The sequence below is a fragment of the Microtus ochrogaster genome, linkage group LG7_11, assembly GCF_000317375.1.
Source record: "Microtus ochrogaster isolate Prairie Vole_2 linkage group LG7_11, MicOch1.0, whole genome shotgun sequence".
Lineage (NCBI taxonomy): Eukaryota > Metazoa > Chordata > Mammalia > Rodentia > Cricetidae > Microtus > Microtus ochrogaster.
In genome coordinates, this window is record NC_022032.1 from 23,133,745 (window position 1) to 23,141,935 (window position 8,191).

The following is an 8,191-nucleotide window of genomic DNA, read 5'->3' on the forward strand; positions in this document are numbered from 1 at the left end:
CTGGGCCTGGTGGTGTGGGTTAGCCGGACTCAAGGATGTGAAAGCAGAATTGGCCATGCTCATTGCTTCCTGGTGAGCTAGCTGGAGCACTGCTGGGGAGCTCCTCTGGTGATGGTGAGGGAGGAAAACTGGTGAGATGATGAATCCGGCTTCCCCTCAGGCCCAGAACCAGGCTATGACTTAGCTCATCCCCACATCCACCTCATCTATGAACTGTGACCTGAATATTCAAAACAGAAGGATCTCCATGACACAGCACAACAACAGGATATCCAAGAGGAGTTCCATAGGACGTAGTACCAATAGTAGAAGTAACCAGAGGCCTCAAACCAGACCATTGACTCATTGTAATGAACACTTAGAAGTAAAGATGTATGGACAAAAGGGCATAGCTTCAACACAGAGATTTCGTTTGTTTGATTGGTTATGGTTTCATTTCTTTGGTTTTTCTGTTACATTTTCTTTTAACAGTTTGGTTGCAGATACTACAGGACAGTGAGATGAAGGGGGTCAGGTTACATGTGTGAGATCTACAAAGAATCAATAAAAAGTTATAAAAATGTGCTTTTTTTTAAAGAAAACTCTGTATTTTAGTGATCAAAATATGCTAACAAAGTACAACCCAATATGCTTCTTTATTTATTTTTCCTCCAAAATTTTTAAAATTTAAAAGCTTAAAACTTAGGGCAAATAATATTCATGAAAGAAAATAAAATGTTTTAGCAATTTTACAGAAAAATTTAAAAACAGTCTTTTGATGGGGAATTCCCCTCTTTATGCTGTGAATATCACTGGTTAATAAAGAAACTGCATTGGCCTGTGATAGGGCAAAAGAGTAGAGCTAGGTGGGGAAAATGAAACTGAATGCTAGGAGAAAGAAAGCAGAGTCAGAGAGAAGTCATGGAGACTCTGCCAGAGACAGAAACAATGAAACCTTTCCTGTAGGCCACGAGCCTCATGGTAAAATATAAAATAATGGAGATGGATTAACTCTAGATATAAGAGCTAGCTAGAAATACACTTAAGTAATTGGCCAAGCAGTGATTTAATTAATGCAGTTCCTGTGTGATTATTTCGGGAGTCTGGGCAGCCAGGAAACAAACAAGCAAGCTTCAAAGGGCTTTCTCTAATTATACATGATAAAGTAGTTTATGACAGTAAATTGTTAGACAAGGAATAAGTCACCATGTTATACGTATGTAGCTTTCAGAGTTCTGTCCTTTGTTGTGCGTCTACCCTTCAAACCCTGCCCCTGACTCCGAGTCCAACTCTGAGAAAATTCTTGGATTCTGGGTAGTGAAGTCTGGCATGAGTACTTCTGCATCTTCTGCATTCCTTATTTTTTATCCTCTTTGTTTGTTTGTTTGTTTGTTTTTGGTTAATTGGTTTTGAATTCTTCTGTTGCTTTTTGTTTGGTATGTCTACCTGGATGCATTTTGCAAGCATGTGCACATATATACAGGCTTACACTTTTGAAGGCATGCAAGTGAATTTGGAGGGCAGAGGTAGACTTAATGTTTCTTCCTTGGTAGTTCTCTACCTTATATTTGCTACAGGGTCTTTCTGTGAATCCTTACTTGCCTGCCTGTTCAGTTAATTTAGCTAGCAGGTATTCTGTGGATGGCTTGTCTATGTTTTCCCTGTATTTGGGCTTGGTTCAACCTACTCTGTATGCTCAGGGCTTATAAAGATCTGAACTTGATTCCTCAGGCTTGCATGGCAAGTGCAATAAACACAACAAACTGTTTCTCTTGACATTGCATTCAAAACAGTAAGAGAGAGCCGGGCGGTGGTGGCGCACGCCTGTAATCCCAGCACTCGGGAGGCAGAGGCAGGCGGATCTCTGTGAGTTCGAGGCCAGCCTGGTCTACCAAGGGAGTTCCAGGACAGGCTCCAGAGCTACAGATGTGAAACCCTGTCTCGAAAAACCAAAAAAAAAAAACCAAAAAAAAAAAAAAACAGTAAGAGAAGAGACACTGAAAATTGTAAGTTTCCAGAGAAAGACCAACGAAGTTCAAGACAGGATGCACAAGTACGAGACCTGGGGAAGAAAAGAAGCAAAGCAAGAACCATGGTTTTGGTAGTCTCTAGGGTACTCAGCAAAAGCTTCAGTAAGCTGGTAGAGAGCGCATCCCTGCAGCAGTGCTGCTTCAGGAAAGGGATGCACTTACCAGTGAACTTCACAGATACTTGGACATCTTCAAACAGCCAGGGGCAAGTGTACTTAAATTTCTGATGTTCTGAGACTTAATTGATCCTTGTGGTTCAATCTGAGAAAACATCCTTTGCAGCTATCTTCCAAAAGCAAAATTACAAATTGCAGTCTTATTCCCCAAGCCTTCAAGAACCTCTGATCACTCTTACTTTATGCTAATTGCCCTAACATTGCCCTGCATCATAAATTACAAAGGTTGGTATGACATGCACAACACATATAGTGACACTCTGCTTCCTGAAATGTAACTTTAATACAATCATTACACTTCCGGCATGCTTTTTACTACTAAACCAACTAGCATCTAATTAGATTGGGGAGAAAAACTGACAAAAGAGAAGAGAAATAAAATAAAGGAACAAGAAGACCCTGTGTTCGCATAGCTGCTCTGGGATTTACATTAAAAGTCCCAGAGAGTTCACACTAGGATTTTGCCTTATTCCTCTGTCATTTCTGTCCTATGGAATGCCTGGAGTTCAGCACCAGACTTTAGTTCCTAACCTGCCAAAAGATATTGTGGCTTCTAGGTATGGTTTTCTAGCCTTTTTGCTATTAGCCCATATTTTGACAGATGTTGTCATGGTAACAGAATTCATTAAGGGTGTTCAGATTTGTTCTGCCAATGAGGATTTTGGCTGCATGTCCTGCTGGCCTCAGAAGATTGATCCATAACATTTGTCTTGTGAAGCCCTGTTATCTCATAAGATGACCGATGTTACAATATACTTCATAATGAGCCAAGTTCTCCTCCATGAGCTCATTCCAAAGTGCAAGTTAGACACTCTCAGCAGCAAGTGTATTTTCAACATCGTCATAAAAGTTGGGGGCTTTAAGTAGGCTGTAAGTGATATGTATGCAACCTCATCATCCTTAGGTTGAAGAATGAATTAGGAATGCAATCCTTCATGTCTATTGTTTAATCCCAACGTGGAAAAATTAAGTTTTAGATTTTGAAACTTTAATTTGTGTAATCATCTTCAGAGACACGGTTTGCTGGAAATAACTGACACATTGATTTAGTGACAGAAAAAATTCTTAGCGTTGGTAGCTACCTTAGTTTCTTTCCTCCTGCCCATGACAGAGGTAATTTAAGAAAGTAAGGTTTTATCTCAGTTCACAATTCAAGGCCAGTTCATCATGTAGAAAAAATTAGACAGCAGGGACCTGAAACAGCTAGTCACAATGCATGCATGCTCCACTCCATTTCTTCCATTTTCTTCTTCACAATTTTTTTCACCATCCCTAACTCCTGCCCACAATTAAGGTGGATCATTCTTATGAATGTATTCAAAATAATATCCCATAGTCATTTCCGGAGTCCTGCCATTACATGATTATAGGTACTATCATATTGACAAGAAACAATAGCCATCAACACAACCACAAGTTTCCAAAGAGTGTCACCAAAAAAAATCTTAATATACCTTCTTTTAATTTCAATGTTCTAGTAACATATTGTGACGCTTTCTGTAATGTATACGAGAGCATAAACTATTTAAATATACAAGTAAAGATTTATCTGTTCTGTGAGGAAGAGGTGAGTGTCTGAGCTACCTGCAAGACAGCCTTGTTATTGGCCCTAGCCCCTGGGCACATCCTGTACCCCACTCCCACTTACCACACCCTTAACAACCAGGAAGCAGCATCCCTCCCTCTGACCCCCACCATCTCCTGTCACATTGGAAACCACAAGAGTTACAGGTGCCATGTATACCTGAAAAAATAGCAACCACCAGAGCCAAAGGCACTACCTGCATTGATTGGAGGACAAGTTGGGTAGACGATGGTGTAAGAATATATTCAACAACATAAAGAGCAATATGACAGGTCCAGAAACTAGTGGTTTTACAACAGCAAGACCTGAACATCCTAGTGCAGACAAAGCAGAAGAAAACAACCTTAAAAATAATTTTATGAAGATGAAAGAGGCCCTTGAATAAGAAATGAAAAATTCCTTTAAAAAATGGAGGAAAAGACAAACAGAAAATTGGAAGAAACCGATAAATCCCTTAACAAAGACAAGAAAACCAAGAAAAAATCAGTCAAATGCAAGCATAACCAACAGAATGCAAGAGACTGAAGAGAGAAGCTCAGGAATTGAAGATATGATAGAGGAAATAGATTCAATAGTCAAAGAAAATGTTAAATACAGCAAATCCTTAACACAAAATATCTAGGATCTGGGACACCATAAAATGATCAAATATAAGAATAATAGGGATATAAGAAGTAGATGAAGTACATCTCAATGGCACTGAAAATATTTTCATTAAAATTACAGAGGAAAATTTTCCAAACCTAAAATAGGATATGCCAATAAGCTACAAGAAGCTTATAGAACACCAAATAGACTGAACCAAAAAAGTAACCTCCCCTATTCACATAATAATCAAAACACTAAGCATACAGAATAAAGAAGAATACTAAGAACTGCAAAGGAAAAACGCTAAGTAACATATAAAAGGCAAACCTAGCAAATTATATCCAACTTCTCAAAGGAGACTCTGAAATCCAGAAGGTTCATGGACAGATATTCTGCAGATACTAAGAGACCATAGTTGCCAGCCCAGAATGCCATATTCAGCAAGGCTCTCAATCACCATAGGCAGAAAAAAACAAAATGTTCCATGACAAAACCAGATTTAAACAATGCCTATCCAAAAATTCAGGCTTACAAAAAGTACGAGAAAGGAAAAGAGGGGGAACTGGGGCTAGTATGCAAAATTTTAAAAAAAAGTCAAAGATAAATATTATCTGGTCCAGTTGTGCTGAGCTTGAGAAACTGTGGATTAGGGCATTACTGGGTTAATCACAATCCATTTCTGCTTACCGTCCAGTTAATTCATTTTAAGGTGTAAAGAGAATCCATTCAATTGTTATAAATATATATGTATTTTTTATACATGTATAATATATATATATATATATGTATTATATTATATTTATATAATATAAATATAAACTTGCTGTAGAGACTTCAGTGAGTAAGTTTTCCCTGTGGTTAAATAATAATATTTCATCATGAATATGCAATATTCAGCATGGTATGGGGACAAAGACCTGAATCTTACATGTCAGCAAGTGGGGTGTGAGAATCAGGTATTCAAAGTCATGATTAACTATGCAGTAAATTCAAGGTCACCCTGGGCAATACGAGACCAGGTCTCAGAGAGTCAGAGCTAGAGACAGAGAAAGAAAGCAATATACCCCATCTACTATTTAGCAACCATTATGAGCATTGCTTCCTCCTTTGCCATTGCTACTAGATGTCCTAATTTGCTTGCTATTGCCATAACAAATATCATGAAACGAAGCAACCCGGGAAAAGAATTGGTTGACTAGGTCTTACACTTCTACAACACAGGGTATCCTCCAGGAAAATCAAAGGAGGAGCTCAAAGTGGAGCCTGAAGGCAAAAACTGAAGCAGAAATCGCTGGGGAATGCTGCTTACTGGGCACAAGTTTACCTATCTGTCTTCTGTCGCCTAGCATACCTGCTCAGATGTAGTCCTCAGAGGGATGTCCTTTCCACATCCAATGGTAATCCAAAAAGTATCCCTCTTGTAGTGTTGCCTACAATCTGATGAAGGTGTTTTCTAAGTTGGGTCCCTTCCTCCAAGGTGACCCAGTGTCCTGTTGACAAAAAACTGCCCAGAGCACTTCATTCAGTTTATTTCTTGCAGTCTTCATTCATAACTCTTCTACATTTATTGAGTAGTTGCCTTGTAGTTAGGTTTTAAAGCATGAAAATAAAATATATTCCCTGTTTTACCAAGAAAAAGGAACAAACAGATATATGGGGTCAATTCAGCCAAGGGAATGTGGTATTTAGTTCTGCATATAAACACAGCAAGAGAAAACTACGTCTTTCATTTATGTGTGTAGAATGAAGACTTGTGTGTTTGATCTTGTTATTTTCTAGATTGCTTCATTTTATAAGAAATTAGTTCTTAATTGAGAGATCTCAATTTGTGGGAAAATGCAGTGTTTGAGGGAAATCTCATTTATTAAAATTTAGCTGTATTTTTTCCTTAACATTTGCTAACAATAACAAAAGTCCTTGTTAATTTGTAAGTCTATCAGGAATCATGTAAATAAGGAGGGGTCATCTGAGACTCTCACTCTGAAGGGATAAAGGTAGAGATTGCTACAAGAGAGCCAGCCCACTTCTGATTGTCATTTCCAACCAAGGGAGGAGAAGTGGCACCAAGCACATGATAGACGGTGCTTTAAAAAGTGCTGCTTCTACTTTTAACAATGCTTTAACTAGATACACTTTTGTCCTGAAGTTCTACTTTTAACAATGCTTTAACTAGATATACTTTTGTTTTGAAGTTCAAAGAATGCATCAAACAAAAGGTTAAGTAACCCTTTTAGTGTGCCTGAAGGCAATAAACCTCTGTTTATGAATCTTTGTGTAGGACGCAATAGTGACAACTTTAAATCCCGGAAATCTTCTCAAGCTAATGAAGCCAGAGTAATTGGACCAATCCCCGTGGGGGTGAGCTGACTCCAGCAGGAACATCTAAACTGCCCTGCATGACTTTTTTCTTACATTTCTTTAGAGTAAATGAGATTGAAGGTTTACAGAATGGCTTCTGCCTGCAAAGTGGCCAAAAACAATAAAGAAGATAGAGTCCTTCTGTTCAGACATGGAAAACAAGCATCTTGACAATTGCAAGTGAAGTAATCAATTCTGTCAAACAGATATTTAACAAAGGAACAGGTGTAATTTTGATAGGAATTCTTTTTGAGTCTGCTTTTTGATATTTTCAAACACTCCAAATTTTAATCTAGTAACTACAAAATAAATATTTATTGTTATCTTATACTTTTACACAAAATGATTTAAATGACTCAGAGTTGTAATAAGATTTTAATAAATCCTTAAAATTGTGTAGGCTCATAAATTCGTTATTATTAATAAAATTATTCAATCAATTTCTATAATATTTTATATGCTATAAAAATACAAGTAGGGTCATTATTAATATAATTTTAGAGTTTTTGAAAGATATTTTCAGAATATATATCACGCTGGAACTGAAGATTAAAAATAAGTCATAAAAATAAAACAATAGACATATTGAAACATATATTGTAGCATGATCTAAAGCTTACTTTTTCCAAGTGACAAAAATGTGAAGATTGGTCATAACAAAGAAACTTAAACATAATAGAGAAAAGTCAAGACAGGGAAACGACAAGATGACCTTATGACTTGCCACGGAGATACAGTAACCAGGCAGGACAACATGGTGAGAGGGTAGACAAAGAGACCAAGGGCACAGAGCAGAGAGCCTGGAAACAGACTCACACAAAGATGGTCAACTCATCATCGACAGAGGGACAGAGGCAATAGAATGGAGCAAAGGGAGTCTTTGCAATGAATGTGCTCTAACAACTGACTACTGTATGAAAACAAATCTCAACAAAGACTTTATAACATTCATAAAAATTATCTCAAACAGATTAACTCAATATAAAATGTAAAGCCAGCTAGCCAAACTATTAACACTTAGAGAATAACAGTGGAGGAGATTTTGTTGTTCTTTGGTGTCCCTGTATTTGGAAATACCATTTTAGATACAAGCAAAGATATGACCCACTAGTGAAATAATTAGAAATCCTACTGGGCTAGTTACTGGCAAAGTAATGAAAAGAAAAGTCATATAACAGATAACATATTTACACCTCTCTGACCAATGCCTGATATGCAATTCTCTACAGATTCCTCCCCCACCATCTGGTTGTTTGTGGGCCATGTGTCTGCTCCCCTCTCCATCATAAATGGCATTCTCTGGCTAACAGCTGAGGTTTATAGTTTGCCTTCCTTGCAGTTATTCTTTCAAACTTTAATAAAAACACGTGTTCAACATGTTCACATTTGAACCAAAAAAAAAAAGTGAACTGATAACTAAAACAGACAAAATAAACTCTAAACGTTTAACAATATGAAGGAAATGCGTCGGATTC